The sequence below is a fragment of the Microcebus murinus genome, chromosome X, assembly GCF_040939455.1.
Source record: "Microcebus murinus isolate Inina chromosome X, M.murinus_Inina_mat1.0, whole genome shotgun sequence".
Taxonomy (NCBI): Eukaryota; Metazoa; Chordata; class Mammalia; order Primates; family Cheirogaleidae; genus Microcebus; species Microcebus murinus.
This window is the reverse complement of record NC_134136.1, coordinates 9,604,325-9,617,723: the sequence shown is the minus strand read 5'-3', so window position 1 is coordinate 9,617,723 and position 13,399 is coordinate 9,604,325. Positions and strand designations below refer to the sequence as shown.

Sequence of the window (13,399 nt, the reverse complement as noted above, 5' to 3'; positions counted from 1 at the left end):
GAGAATGGTTTTATATCTGAGTTCTCATTTCTGTTCCATTGGTCTATGTCTCTATTCTCGTACCAGTACCATGGTATTTTAATTACTATAGCCTTAGTAGTATATAGCTTGAAGTCTGATGCCTCCCAATTTGTTCTTTTTGCTTAAGATTGCTTTTGCTATATGGGGTCTTCATGTATTTTGGGAATTTGTTGTTAAATATATATATACATATAAATATGTTTATAATTCTTATATGTTGGTGATGGATTGACCCTTTTGTCATTATAAAATATATTTATTTTTCTCTAATAATTTTTTCTTCTTAAAGTCTATTTTTTCTGATATTAACAAAACTACCTCATCTTATCTTTGATTACAGGTTTCATGGTATATCTTTTTCTATCCTTTTCCTTTCAATCTACTTGTATTTTTTATGCTTGTGACCAGTTTTTATGGTTTTCTTTTCTTTTTTTTTTTTTTTGCCTTTTTCTATTTCACTATATTATCGGGGTACAAATATTTAGGTTATGCATGTTGCCTTGCCTCTCCCACCTCCCCCCCGGAGTCAGAGCTTCAAGCATGTCCATCCCCCAGACGATGAACATCGCACTCATTATGTATGTATATACCCATCCCCTCCTCCCCCCTCCCACCTGCCCACTACCCAATAAATGTTATTCCTATATGTGCATTTAGGTGTTGATCAGTGAAACCTATTTGCTGGTGAGTACATGTGGTGCTTATTTTTCCATTTTGGGGATACTTGTGTTCTTTTATCTAAAGTGTGACTCTTATGGACAGCCTATAGTTGGATCATATTTTTAATCCATTCTGCCTATCTCTGTTTTTAATTGCAGTGTTTAATCCTTTTACATTTACTTTAATTATCAATAAGTTAGAATCTGTGTCAGCCATTTTGCCATTTGTATTTTATATGTCTTATACCTTCTTTGTTTCTCTATTCCTCCATTACTTTCTTCTTTTATGTTAAATACATATATTTACTGTACCACTTTATTTCCCTTGTTTCTTTTACTATATATTTTTGTTTTCTCTGTGATATCTCTATGGATTAAATTTTATATATTATAAGTATCTATTTAAGATTAATACCAACTTCATTCAATACTATGCAAAAACTTTTATCATATATAACTCCATTATTTACCCTTCCTATGTGTCATTATTGTCATATAAATTATATCTTTATATATTATGTGTCCATCAAAACAGATTTATAAACATTGTTTTATGCAGATGTCTTTTAAATATGACAGGAGGAAAAAGGTACAAACAAAAACTGCATTTATATTGTTATTTACAATTACCTATACAATTACCATTATCAGTGCTATCTATTTATTATTGTGGATTCAAATTATCACCTAGTGTCAAGATTCATCCTGGCCTAAAGAATCATTTTATATTTCTTGTAGGAAAGGTTTTCTAGTGATTTTATTTTTGTTAAAATGTGAATGTCTTAATATCTTCTTCATTTTTGAAGGGTAGTTTTCTTTGACATAGAATTATCCAGTCATTTTTTTTCAGTGCTTTAAATATGTTATCCAACTGCCTCCTGACTTCTACAGTTTGTCATGATCTTATTTTGAGGATATCTTTTACATAATGAGGATCTTTTCACTTGCTGTTTTTAAGATAGTCTCTGTTTGGATTTCAACAGTTTTGTTGTGATTTTTCTGGCTCTCTTTAAGTTCATCCTACATGGAGTCCATTGGACATTTTGAACATATGCATCAATGATTTCTTTTAATAAAATTTTGGATTTTTTCACCATTACTCATTCAAATATACTTTATTCCCTTTCTCCTCTCTCTTTTCCATCAGTGATTCACATTATATATACATTGGCACATTATACATACATTGGTACATGATGTCCAACAGGTCTCTGGAGCTCTCTTCATTTTCCTTTTTATTATTATTTTTGCTCCTCAGACTGAATTTATCTCATTTGTCTCTCTTCAAGTTTGCTTTTTTCCATACTTTAAGAAAGAATATTAATTCTTTTTCCTGCTCAAATCTGCTGGTATGACACTCTAGTGAATTTTTCCTTTTATTTTATTTCATTTTTAGAGACATGGTCTTTTTCTGTTGCCCAGGTTGAAGCGCAGTGACCCAGTCATAGTTCATTGTAACCTTGACCTCCTGGGCTCAAGATAGCCTCTCACCTCAGCCTCTCTGGGACTATAGGTATGCATCATCATGCTCAGCTAATTTTTTTAAATTTTGTTTCTACAGATGAGATCTCACTATGTTTCCCAGGCTGGACATTAACTCCAGGCCTCAAGGCAATCCTCCCACCTTAACCTTCCAAAGTATTTGGATTATAGGCATGAGCCACTGCACCCAGCCAATTTTTCATTTTAGTCATTGTGCTTTACAATTCTCTAGAAATGAAGCTTCAGAAGGGCTCCATCCCCATCCCCACCTCTAGTGGCTGTCTAAGCTGCTGGTTTGTACCATAATTTCCAATTTTGATTTCTAAGGCTACTGCAGAAATGGAAGCAGAGAGTGGGAATAGGACAAGTTGTAGTGCCACAAGCTCACTAATCTTACTGAGATTCATCTAATTTTCTTGACACATAACAGAGTTCTGTATTAAGTAGATAATGATGCATATGGTGGCCACGGATATAATTTTCACCTCTTTCTATTTTAGTAAATGCCATCAGCTCTTCCCTGATGAAAGCTGTTTGGTCTGCTCTGGAGTATACATTTAGGGATAATGTGTATTGCCATTTCCCTTGGGATATTGGTGCAGGGAAATGCATAGCATGAACAAAACACCGGGAATGGTGTCAGCCTGTCAGCTTTAAATAGGCAGGGAGACAAGATGGCTAACCAGACACACCAGCTGCTAGATCATCTCAGAAAGAAAGAAAAGTTTAGATGAAAAGAAAAAACAAACAAGCAAACATATATTGGGTGTAATTCCAAGAGAAAAGTGCCAAAACCTACCAGAGATTCCATGGGAAGAAGTTACAGAGCAGAACAAGAAGGAGCAACATGTCAGCAGAGATCAGCCCCTGAAAAGGTTGGAGTTCTGCAAAAATAGTAGGTAGAGTTATTTTTTTTCTCCCTCCTTTACTTCTCTGGCAATCAGCAGGCTCATGAGCTGCTGGAGAGCCTTTCAACCCTCATAAGCCCAAAAATTGCTGCTGCCAGTGAACTTGGAGATTCTTAAGGACAATGCTCCAAGTTTCCAGCCCCCTTGGGTTGCTTCCTGTTACCACAGGCCTGAGTAGACATGGCAGGTCCCATATTGCTTCTCTACCCATGGTGCACCTTTGTCCTCCCCAGGGGGCTTCATCTCTTCAGTCTCAGTATTCATCTCACTAGTTCCCATACAAACATTTCCCAACTCTGGCCCAGACTGCAGGAGCCCTAGAGGTCTGGTGGGTCCCAGGGAATCTACATGACCCTAGAGACTGGACATTCTGGTTGGGCTGCCTTCCAGAGATAGGGATAGAGATAACCAGAGTGCTGGTTTTACTTCATTCAGACTTTTTTTTTTGTCCTCTTCCCCTCCCTTTCCCATGGCTGCTGAGAGAGATGATTGAGCCAGGGCTCTCAGGAGTGGCTGCTTCCCCTTTATGGGTTCATCCACCCTACTGAGGCTTCCATAGTGAGTGGAGATCTAACCTTTCCTCTTAAAGAACTGTAGCAGACTAAAGGGCGCTTGGACTGTGAGTTCACTGATCACTGGCCCTCCCTAGTGCTGCTTGCATGGCTGCTCCATCAGAGCAGGGCATACCCCAAAGCAAAGAGACACCAACCCTGCTTGAGCACCCACAAGAAACTCAGTATCAGCATGTTTCTCGCTGGCACAGTCATGAATTGAACTTCAGAAACCTGGGGACAGGCCTGCAGGCCAGATCCTGTACCCTCAGGACTCAATTGTACTGCTTGGGAACACAGAGGAGAGATTTGTAATCTTGGGAGGGGAGGGAGCCTGCATGGGCAGAACTGAAAAGAGAGTAGAGCATGAGTCCCAGCCACAGCACACTCATGGAGCACCCCTTGCCCTACAGGAAGGCCATGCTGTCAGCCCAGGGTGGGATCCTGAACAGAGAAGCTGCCAACCCACAGCACCGTCATCAGGGAGTTCAGCTAGTTTGAGCTCCAGCTTGCTGGAAGATGCTAGAGGGAAACTGTGAAACAAGGGAGGGGAGAGAAGAGCAAAAAATGCTCCTGACAGCCAGATTGTGAATCTCAGATGGCCTCTCCCCCACAAGCATACTTTCTGGCTGGGTGGGGCCACTGCAGCCCCTCCCTAGAGTCTTTCCACAGAAACTTGGGAATGGACATTTGACCCTGCTGAAACAGCTACCTTACCAGCTTTGTGGTGCCTGAGTGCAGGCTCATCTAAGACAGCCCCACCCAGTCTAACTCCCCTTCCCACCTCTGTGGTGGTGGAGAATAAGAACTCACCTGGAAGCCCCAGGGCCCTGCCCACTACCTGGGACATTGGAGGATTTCTCCTGAGGGGCTAGAGCCAGCTAGCCATAGGTCCCAAAAACAACACTGTAGCTTGTTCCTTCCGGCAAGCACCAGGCAGATCAATTTACACAGCCCCTTAGAACATTTACTGACACAAGTAGATGGTGTGTAGTTGATTCTTACCCACAAGCATCACCTACTGTCTCAGAGATTAAACTGAGTGTGCCACTGTTAAGGAGAACACATGGCAGAGGAAAGAGAACTAATTTCAAAGACCTCCAACAACCTCCCTCATCAAAGAGAGACAGGGAATCTGCCAACATATATCACTCACCACTGCTACAGCCTACAAACAATTAGCAACTGAGAAAACCACCACACAATGGATATCTATAGCAAAGGCACCCATCCAGAACTAGACCACAATCAAAGCACCAATAAGCAAAGCCAAAGTTTCTTACCAAACATATGCTAGAGACACACCTTTATGAGTGAGGGGTGGGGGGAAAAGCCCCATAAAAACAAAAAATATCCAAAAATAAAAAAGTGACAGTTGCTCCAGATGAGAAGGAATCAGCAAAAGAACTTTGGAAGCATGAAAAAATCAAACTGAAAAGAAACCCCCAAAGGGGAAAACCAGCTCTCTGGTAATAGATCCCAACCAAAATGAAAATATTAAAATGACAGAAAAAGAATTCCAAATATGGACTGTAAGGAAGCTCAATGAAATCCACGAGAAAATGGAAACCAACTCAAAGAAACCAGAAAAAGAATTTAGGAAATGAAATAAAAATTTAAAGAAGAGATCAACATATTGAAAAAAAATAAATAGAACTTCTGGAAATAAACAATTCATTTAAGGAAATACAAATCACAGTGTAACATTTTAAGAATAGACTAGAAAAAGCAGAAGAAAGTATCTCAGACCTTGAAGACAACTCTTGCAAAATGACTCAGTCAGTAAAAAATAAATAAAGAATTAAGAGGAATGAGCAAAGCCTACAAGACATACAGGATTGTGTAAAATATCCAAAGATCGGAGTGCGGCGGCGTGGGCGGGGAGGCGGCAAGGCCATGACTCGCTGGCTGCCAGGGCCAGGCGGGGGGGGGGGGGGGGGGGGGGGGGGGGGGCGGGGTCGCGCTGACCCGCCCCGCCCCGCCCCGCCCCGCCCCGCAGAGACAAGATTGTGAAGGAGACCGAGTATTATGACATCCTGGGGGTGAAGCCCAGCGCCTCCCCAGAGGAGATCAAGAAGGCCTATCGCAAGCTGGCGCTCAAGTACCACCCGGACAAGAACCCGGATGAGGGCGAGAAGTTTAAACTTATATCCCAGGCATATGAAGTGCTTTCAGATCCCAAGAAAAGGGACATTTATGACCAGGGCAGAGAACAGGCAATTAAAGAAGGACGCTCAGGTGGCCCCAGCTTCTCTTCACCCATGGAAATCTTTGACATGTTCTTTGGTGGTGGAGGACAGATGGCCAGAGAGAGAAGAGGCAAGAATGTTGTACATCAGTTGTCTGTAACTCTTGAAGACTTATATAATGGAGTCACAAAGAAATTGGCCCTCCAGAAAAATGTAATTTGTGAGAAATGTGAAGGCATTGGTGGGAAGAAGGGGTCCGTGGAAAAGTGCCCGCTGTGCAAGGGGCGGGGGATGCAGATCCACATCCAGCAGATCGGACCGGACATGGTGCAGCAGATCCAGACTGTGTGCGTCGAGTGCAAGGGCCAGGGAGAGCGCATCAACCCCAAAGACCGCTGTGAGAGCTGCAGCGGTGCCAAGGTGATCTGCAAGAAGAAGATTATCGAGGTACATGTTGAAAAAGGTATGAAAGATGGGCAGAAGATACTGTTCCATGCAGAAGGAGATCAGGAACCTGAGCTGGAGCCCGATGATGTCATAATTGTGCTTGATCAGAAGGATCATAGTGTCTTTCAGAGACGAGGCCATGACTTAATCATGAAAATGAAAATTCATCTTTCTGAAGCTCTTTGTGGCTTTAAGAAGACAGTAAAAACCCTGGATGATCGAATTCTTGTTATTACATCCAAATCAGGTGAGATAATAAAGCATGGGGACCTGAAGTGTGTGCAAAACGAAGGAATGCCCATCTACGAAGCACCCCTGGAAAAAGGGACTCTGATCATACAATTTTTGGTAATCTTTCCTGAAAAACACTGGCTTTCTCCAGAAAAGATTCCTCAGCTGGAAGCTCTGCTCCCTCCTCGACAGAAAGTGAAGATTACAGATGACATGGATCAGGTGGAGCTGAAGGAGTTTAATCCCAGTGAGCAGAACTGGTGCCAGCATGGGGAGGCCTACGAGGAGGATGATGACGGGCCCTGGGCCAGAGTGCAGTGCCAGACGGCATGACATGGCAGTCAGCGCAGCCCTGCCGGACTAGCACATGATGAATGTAAAGTTGGCACAATGAAAATGGCATTGCTTTAATGGCCTCGTGTTTGGGGTGTCCTGTGTATGTATTCAGCATTCAATTGCTAAGTGTCTTTTTGGTTTTTTTGTTGTTGTTGTTGTAACTCAAGTTATAGCTTAATTTATATTTAAATGTTTTAAGTGTAAATCACCTCTAGTGTACATATGGAATCTGTTCATTTACATTTTCAAGATATGCTTTTGAGATGCCAGTGACCACACTGACACTTTGTGCTTCTCTTGGCTTTGCCATGTTCAGTTCCACCAGTAAAGCACAGCCGGTAGCAGCACCCAGCCCCCTAGCGAACCCCAAGGCACAAAGTGGACATCCTGGCCCATCTCTAGGTCTGTGGTTTCTCTTCCCTTCCCCTCTCCCTCCCTTGGCAGAGTTACTAGGGCATGGTCTCAGGGCTGCTGATATGACATTTCTGAACTAGATTCTAGATCCTCTAAAGAATAAAAGCACATCTGTGGATCGGGCTTGGCTTCCTGTGCCTGGTTAGCACACCCAGTTGCAGGGCCAACTTAGTCCCTACTGTTCGGTGCCCTTCAGTGGTTGGAATAGGGGATGTGATACAATCATATACAATCATCTCTCTTGGAAGTCTTCTGAACCTTCCAAACCCTGTGGTGAGGATAAACCAGTGTTTTTTAAATGATACACTGATATCACTGTTTGCCTATGACTTCTGCACCTTGTTTTTTGTGGTTTTATGACTTTTCTGTTGACAGCCTTTGCAGTGCTCTCCCACCAAAGTGCTTACTTGTAAAGACGAAACCCTCCCATGCACCCAGCAGTCTCAGTGCAGCAACAGAAGCCAAGGGAGAATGCTAGTGGTTTGGCCGTATGGCACAGCCAGCTTCTCCTCTGACCAGTGATCCTGGGTGACTTGAGGATCTGGAAAGGCATAGAACTCAAGTGTTTTCCACCTCATTCTCCCAGGTTCAGCTTCCCTCCAAAGGACCATTCCTCTCATTGCACAGCCATATTACAAAGGGTTTCCTGCTCAAGTGATATTTTGGCAAGAACTGTACTAACCGACTTCTATTGTGGACTATAGTTTGTATGGACTACCACTGTAAATTGTAGCTTGGTTGGAGGGATATAAGAAATTATTTTATCCCTGGAAGGTAGACTATAATTTGAACTTAGGGTTACCTCAAACCTTTAGCCATTACTGTTTCTTTCCTATAAGTTGTGAAGAAAAAAATGCTACCTTCAAAGCTGCTGGATTAAAGCAGAAGTCACCTGTCAGATCTACCCTTATTTGGTTATATGCTACCTAGAGTTTTGACTCAGACCAGGGACCTCCCCTAAGAGGGGCATAGGGCAGATCAGACCATGGCAGGTAGGGTGAGCCAGCTGGATGGACCAGGTTGAACATTGATCAGCACAGATATAAAACTGATACTTCCAACTAAAACTACGTGAAAATCAAGTTATAAATGGATCACAACTCCAGGGTGTTGTTTCTGTGCTGTGACTTCCTTTCTAATAAATTATTGCTAAATAATTAGTTTAGTTGGTGATGGAACAAAATTACATTCAGCTCCTTGTCATGTAAGAGGAATTTGGAGGGTCTTGCTTAATTTTATTCCACCTGTACATTTGTCACCTCAAAATTAAAACAGCTGGTATGAGAGAAAAAATAAATAAATAAATAAAATATCCAAAGATCAGGTTCATCATCATCTCTGATGGTGAAGCAGAAAATTTACAAGGAAAAATGGCAGGGAAGAGGGCCAAATTGAGACAGCACTCATGAGACTGCCCCAGCTAGAATGTGAAGTTTACACTGAGGAGAGCTGAGAGAAGTCACATCTTGGGTGTAGGTCACTGGAGAAACAATAGAGGCATGAGGACCCCACCAAGAAGGGCTGTAAAGACAAGAGAGAGAGGAGAGAACAGTGGTGGTGCAGACCAAATCCGGAGAAACCTGGAGCCAAGTGAAAGGGCAAGGGAGGGGTCCACCCCACCCTAACTCGGGTGCTTTTGGCAAGCAGTGAAACACAAAAACTCTCACCCCATGGGAGAGTGCCACAAGGGACCAGAGAGCCAGCCTTCTTGCACCTAGACACTTCCTCCTCTGTATCGCCCCCATTCTGGGCATCATAGAAAGCAATTTTGGCTTGAGTCCACTTGTAGCTGTGGCCCGTCCACCCCATAGCAACCATGAGAGTGTTCAGTGCTGAGAGGCCTGCTTCTCTCCATACCAGCATTTATCAGGATCACCACTGGTGGCTTGAACAGGTGGCTAGACCAGTGCCCCCAGGCATGGGAGCAGTGCATGAAGACTGTGGACCACCCCCCTCCATAGCAACCATGAAAGTGTTCTCGGCCAGAGGTTTGTTTCACCCTGGAAAGGGGCATGTACATATCTGTGCCTGCCACTGACAGCAGAGAAACGCCAGCAAGTCAGACACATAAACTGAAGAGTCAGTTTGGGGCAGCAAGGAAACACACACTCAGACTGATCTGAGGGGAGAGGACTGTGGAGTTCCATGGAGGAAATGGGGAGGGCATTCACCCCACCCAGCCTAAAAACTGGGAGAGTGAACAGAGATGAAAAGAGCCTGACCTGGGCCTTTGCAATCATATTAATAAGCCCACTACTCCAGGAACAGCCTTCCTGGCTTGGAGAGATTGATTTGAACTCCATATTAGTGACTCCCATAGTGGCCAGATAAGCAACCTGAGCCTCACTGAGGCTTAGCAAAGCCCCTCAGTCTCTTGCATTCTAGCCACAATCTGTCTTGCTCTGCCCTCAACACACACTCTTTAAGGTAAGTAGGAGCAAAGCAACTCCCTAGGAGCTATAGTTCTCTCCTAAAGCTTGGGTCATTCATGTGCCTCACCTTGGGGAACAGGAGACTACCACAGGCACAAAAGATTACCTAAGTAGCTCCTTCTTCATGCAAACTACAATCAAAGACAATCCAATAGCTAAATATAGTACATTCCAACTAAAGCAATTAAGGAGCAGTGGATTCATACCCAGAAGTACAATCCACCAGCTTGGAGATTAAGGTGGGGGACAAAACTCACTAAGCTTCATTGGGAAGAGCAAGACAACAGGTCAGGGATAACCCAAGAGGTTCACCAAACCAACTAAAATGCTTCAAAAGCAACTCAAGACCAGCACTCCTCCCTCTATCATGGTCAGACACCCATCATTGGGGATGTGGAGACAGGTCCATAAGCCAGCCCTAGCACCCCCATCTCTTGATTAAGAGGCTAAAAGAAGAAATCAGCAAGATAACTCCAGAAATATGAAAAATAAGAGAGAAAGGATACCCCCAAAAGAAATCAGTAACTCCTTACCAACAGTTACCAACTTAAATGAAACGGCTAAAGTAACAGATGAAGAATTTCGAATATGGACTATAAGAAAGTGCAATGAAATGCAAGAGAAAATAAAAATGCAAGACAAAGCAGTCACAAAAACAATGCAGTAAATGAATTAAAAATTATCTTTAAATTTTGAATTATTAAACAGAAAACAAACAGAAATTCTGAAAATAAAAAATTCATTAAAGTATTACAAAACACAGTGGAAAACCTTAAGAATAAATTAGATTAGGCAGACAAAAGAACTTCAGAGCATGAAGATAACACCTATGAGCTAAACAAATCAGTTGAAGAGAAAGAACAAAAAAATAAGAGGAAAAAACAAAGACTACAAGAAATGTAGAATTATCTAAAAAGGCCAAGCATAAGAACCATAAACATCCCTGAGGGCAAATAAGAAAATACACAAGGATTGAAAAATGTATTTGGGGTAATAATTGAGGACAATTTCCTGGCCTTGCTAAAAATCTACATATGCAGGTACAAGAAGAATCCAGAACTCCTGGAAGATTCATCATAAAAGTACAATCACCACAACACCTAGTCATAGACTGGATAACGTGAGCATGAAAGAAGCACTCCTATGAGCAGTAAGGTGAAAATAGTAGGTAACATACAAAGGAAAACCAATCAGAATAACTGCAGATTTCTCACCCAAAACTTTACAAGCCAGAAGGGACTGGGGAGTCATCCTCAGTCTTCTCAAACAGAATAATGGCCAGCCTAGAATTTTATATCTGGGAAAATTATGTTTCTTATATGAGGGAGAAATAAAGACTCTCTCAAACAAGCAATCATTGAGAGAATTTGTGAAGACCCAAAGTACCCTGCAGGAAGTACTCAGACCTCCATTATAAAATGATCAGCAAAATAGACACCCACCAGAGTAAAACAATTCAAAAGCAAAAAGTTACCGCCGAGATACCACAAGGGCTCAAGAGATAAAACAAAGCAATAAGGATCTAAAAAACGAGGAGAACGGAAATACACCCCACTTATCAATTCTATTAATAAATGTGAGTGGCTTGAACTCTCCACTTAAGAGATGAAGGCTGGCTGAATTGATTGAAAAAATATAATTCAAGTACCTGTTGTCTTCAGGAAACACATCTAACCCACAAGGACTCATTCAGACTCAAAGAGATAGAATGGAAAAAATATTCCATGCAAATGGAAACCAAAAGAAAGCTAGTATAGCTGTTCTCATATGAGATAACATAAACTTCAAATCAATGAAAGTAATGAAAGACAAAGGTGATAATTACATAATGGTGAAGGGAACAATTCAACAAAAAGACTTAATAATCATAAATATTTATGCACCTAACACAGGAACGCTCAGATTCATAAAGCAAATCATACTCACTCTAAACAAAATGATAAACAGCAACAATGTAATAGCTGGGACTCCAACATCCCACTGACAGAACTGGACAGATCTTCCAAACAGAAAATTAGCAAAGAAACAATAGACATAAACAGAACTCTAGAACAAATGGGCTGAACGGATATCTACAGAACATTTTACCCCAAAGCTGCTGAATATTCATTCTTTTCATCAGCTCCTAGAACATTCTCTAAGGCTGATCACATCCTAGGCCACAAAATATGTCTCAAAAAATTTAAAAAAATAGAAATTATAATATGTACCTTCTCAGGCCACAGTAGAAAAAAGTTAGAAATCAATTTCAACAGAAACACTCATCAATACACAAAGCCATGGAAACTAAACAAGCTATTGCTTAATGATAGTTGGGTCAAGGAGCAGATAAAGATGAACATCAAAAGATTCTTTTAACAAAATGAAAATGAGCTACAAGTTATCAAAATCTATGAGATACAGCAAAAGCAGTTCCTAAGAAGAAAACTCATAGCCTTAAATGACTACATCAAAAAGACAGAAAGATCAAAAATCAACAATCAAATGAATTGCCTTAAGTAACTGGAAAAGGAAGAGCAAGCCAATCCCAAATCCAGCAGAAGAAAAGAAATAACCAAGATCAAAGCAGAACTTAATGAAATCAAGAACAAAATAATTATACAAAAGATTAATGAAATAAAAAGTTGGTTCTTTAAAAACATAAAGAAAACTATCTTACCCCTTGCTAGACTAATCAGAAACAGAACAGAAAAAAGTCTAATAAGCTAAATCAGAAATGAAAAAGGAGAAATTACAACTAATATCCTGGAAATACAAAACATCATCTCTGAATACCATAAAAATCTCTATGCTCATAAACATGAAAATGTGGAAGAAATGGATAAATTTCATTTGGGAAAGAAATTTGGGGAAAATGAAAGAATTTTTGCTTAGATCTGTTATTAGGCCACATCTATTCTTAGACCACATCTATTCAACATAGTGCTGGAAGTCCCAGCCAGATCAATCAGACAAGAGAATGAAATCAAGGGTATCCAAATGGGGAAAGAGGAGACCAAACTATCACTCCTTGCTGGCGATATAATCTTGTATGTAGAAAACCACATTCAACCAAGATACTCCTGGAATTGATAAATAAATTCAGCAAAGTCTCAGGTTACAAAATCAATGTATACAAATCAGTAGCTTTCATTTACACCAACAACAGCCAAACTGAGAATCAAATCAATGACAGAATACCTTTTGCAATAGCAACAAACAAAATGCAATACCTATGAAGAAATTTAACTAAGGAGGTGATGTGAAAAAACATCTATAAGAAGAACTATGAAACACAAAAAGAAAATTGCAGAGGATATGAACAGTTGTAAAACATGTCATGTTCATTGATTGGAAGAACCAACATTGTTACAATATATACTACCCAAACTGATTTACAGATTCAATGCCATCCTCATTAATATGCCAATATTATTTTTCACAGATCTAGAAAAAAATAGTTCTACTGTTCATATGGAACCAGAAAAGACCCCAAATAGCCAGTGCAACATTATGCAATAAGAATAAATCAAGAGGAATCCCTTTACCAGAATTCAAGCTATTCTAAAAGGCTATTGTAATTAAAACAGCATGGAATTGGCATAAAAACAGAAACATAGACCTGTGAATCAGAACAGAGAACACAGACATAAAACCATCCTCATATTGCCATCTGATCTTTTACAAAGCAGACAAAAACATACACTGGGGAAAAGAAACCCTATTCAAAAAATGGTACTAGGAAAATTG

The 13,399-nt window shown here is 40.8% G+C and overlaps 1 pseudogene; it reads left to right on the top strand.

Annotated features, from left to right (window-relative positions):
* Nucleotides 1–5,751: 5,751 nt before the first annotated feature.
* On the top strand, nt 5,752–6,899 carry LOC105866140 (dnaJ homolog subfamily A member 4 pseudogene; annotated as a pseudogene).
* Nucleotides 6,900–13,399: the final 6,500 nt, after the last annotated feature.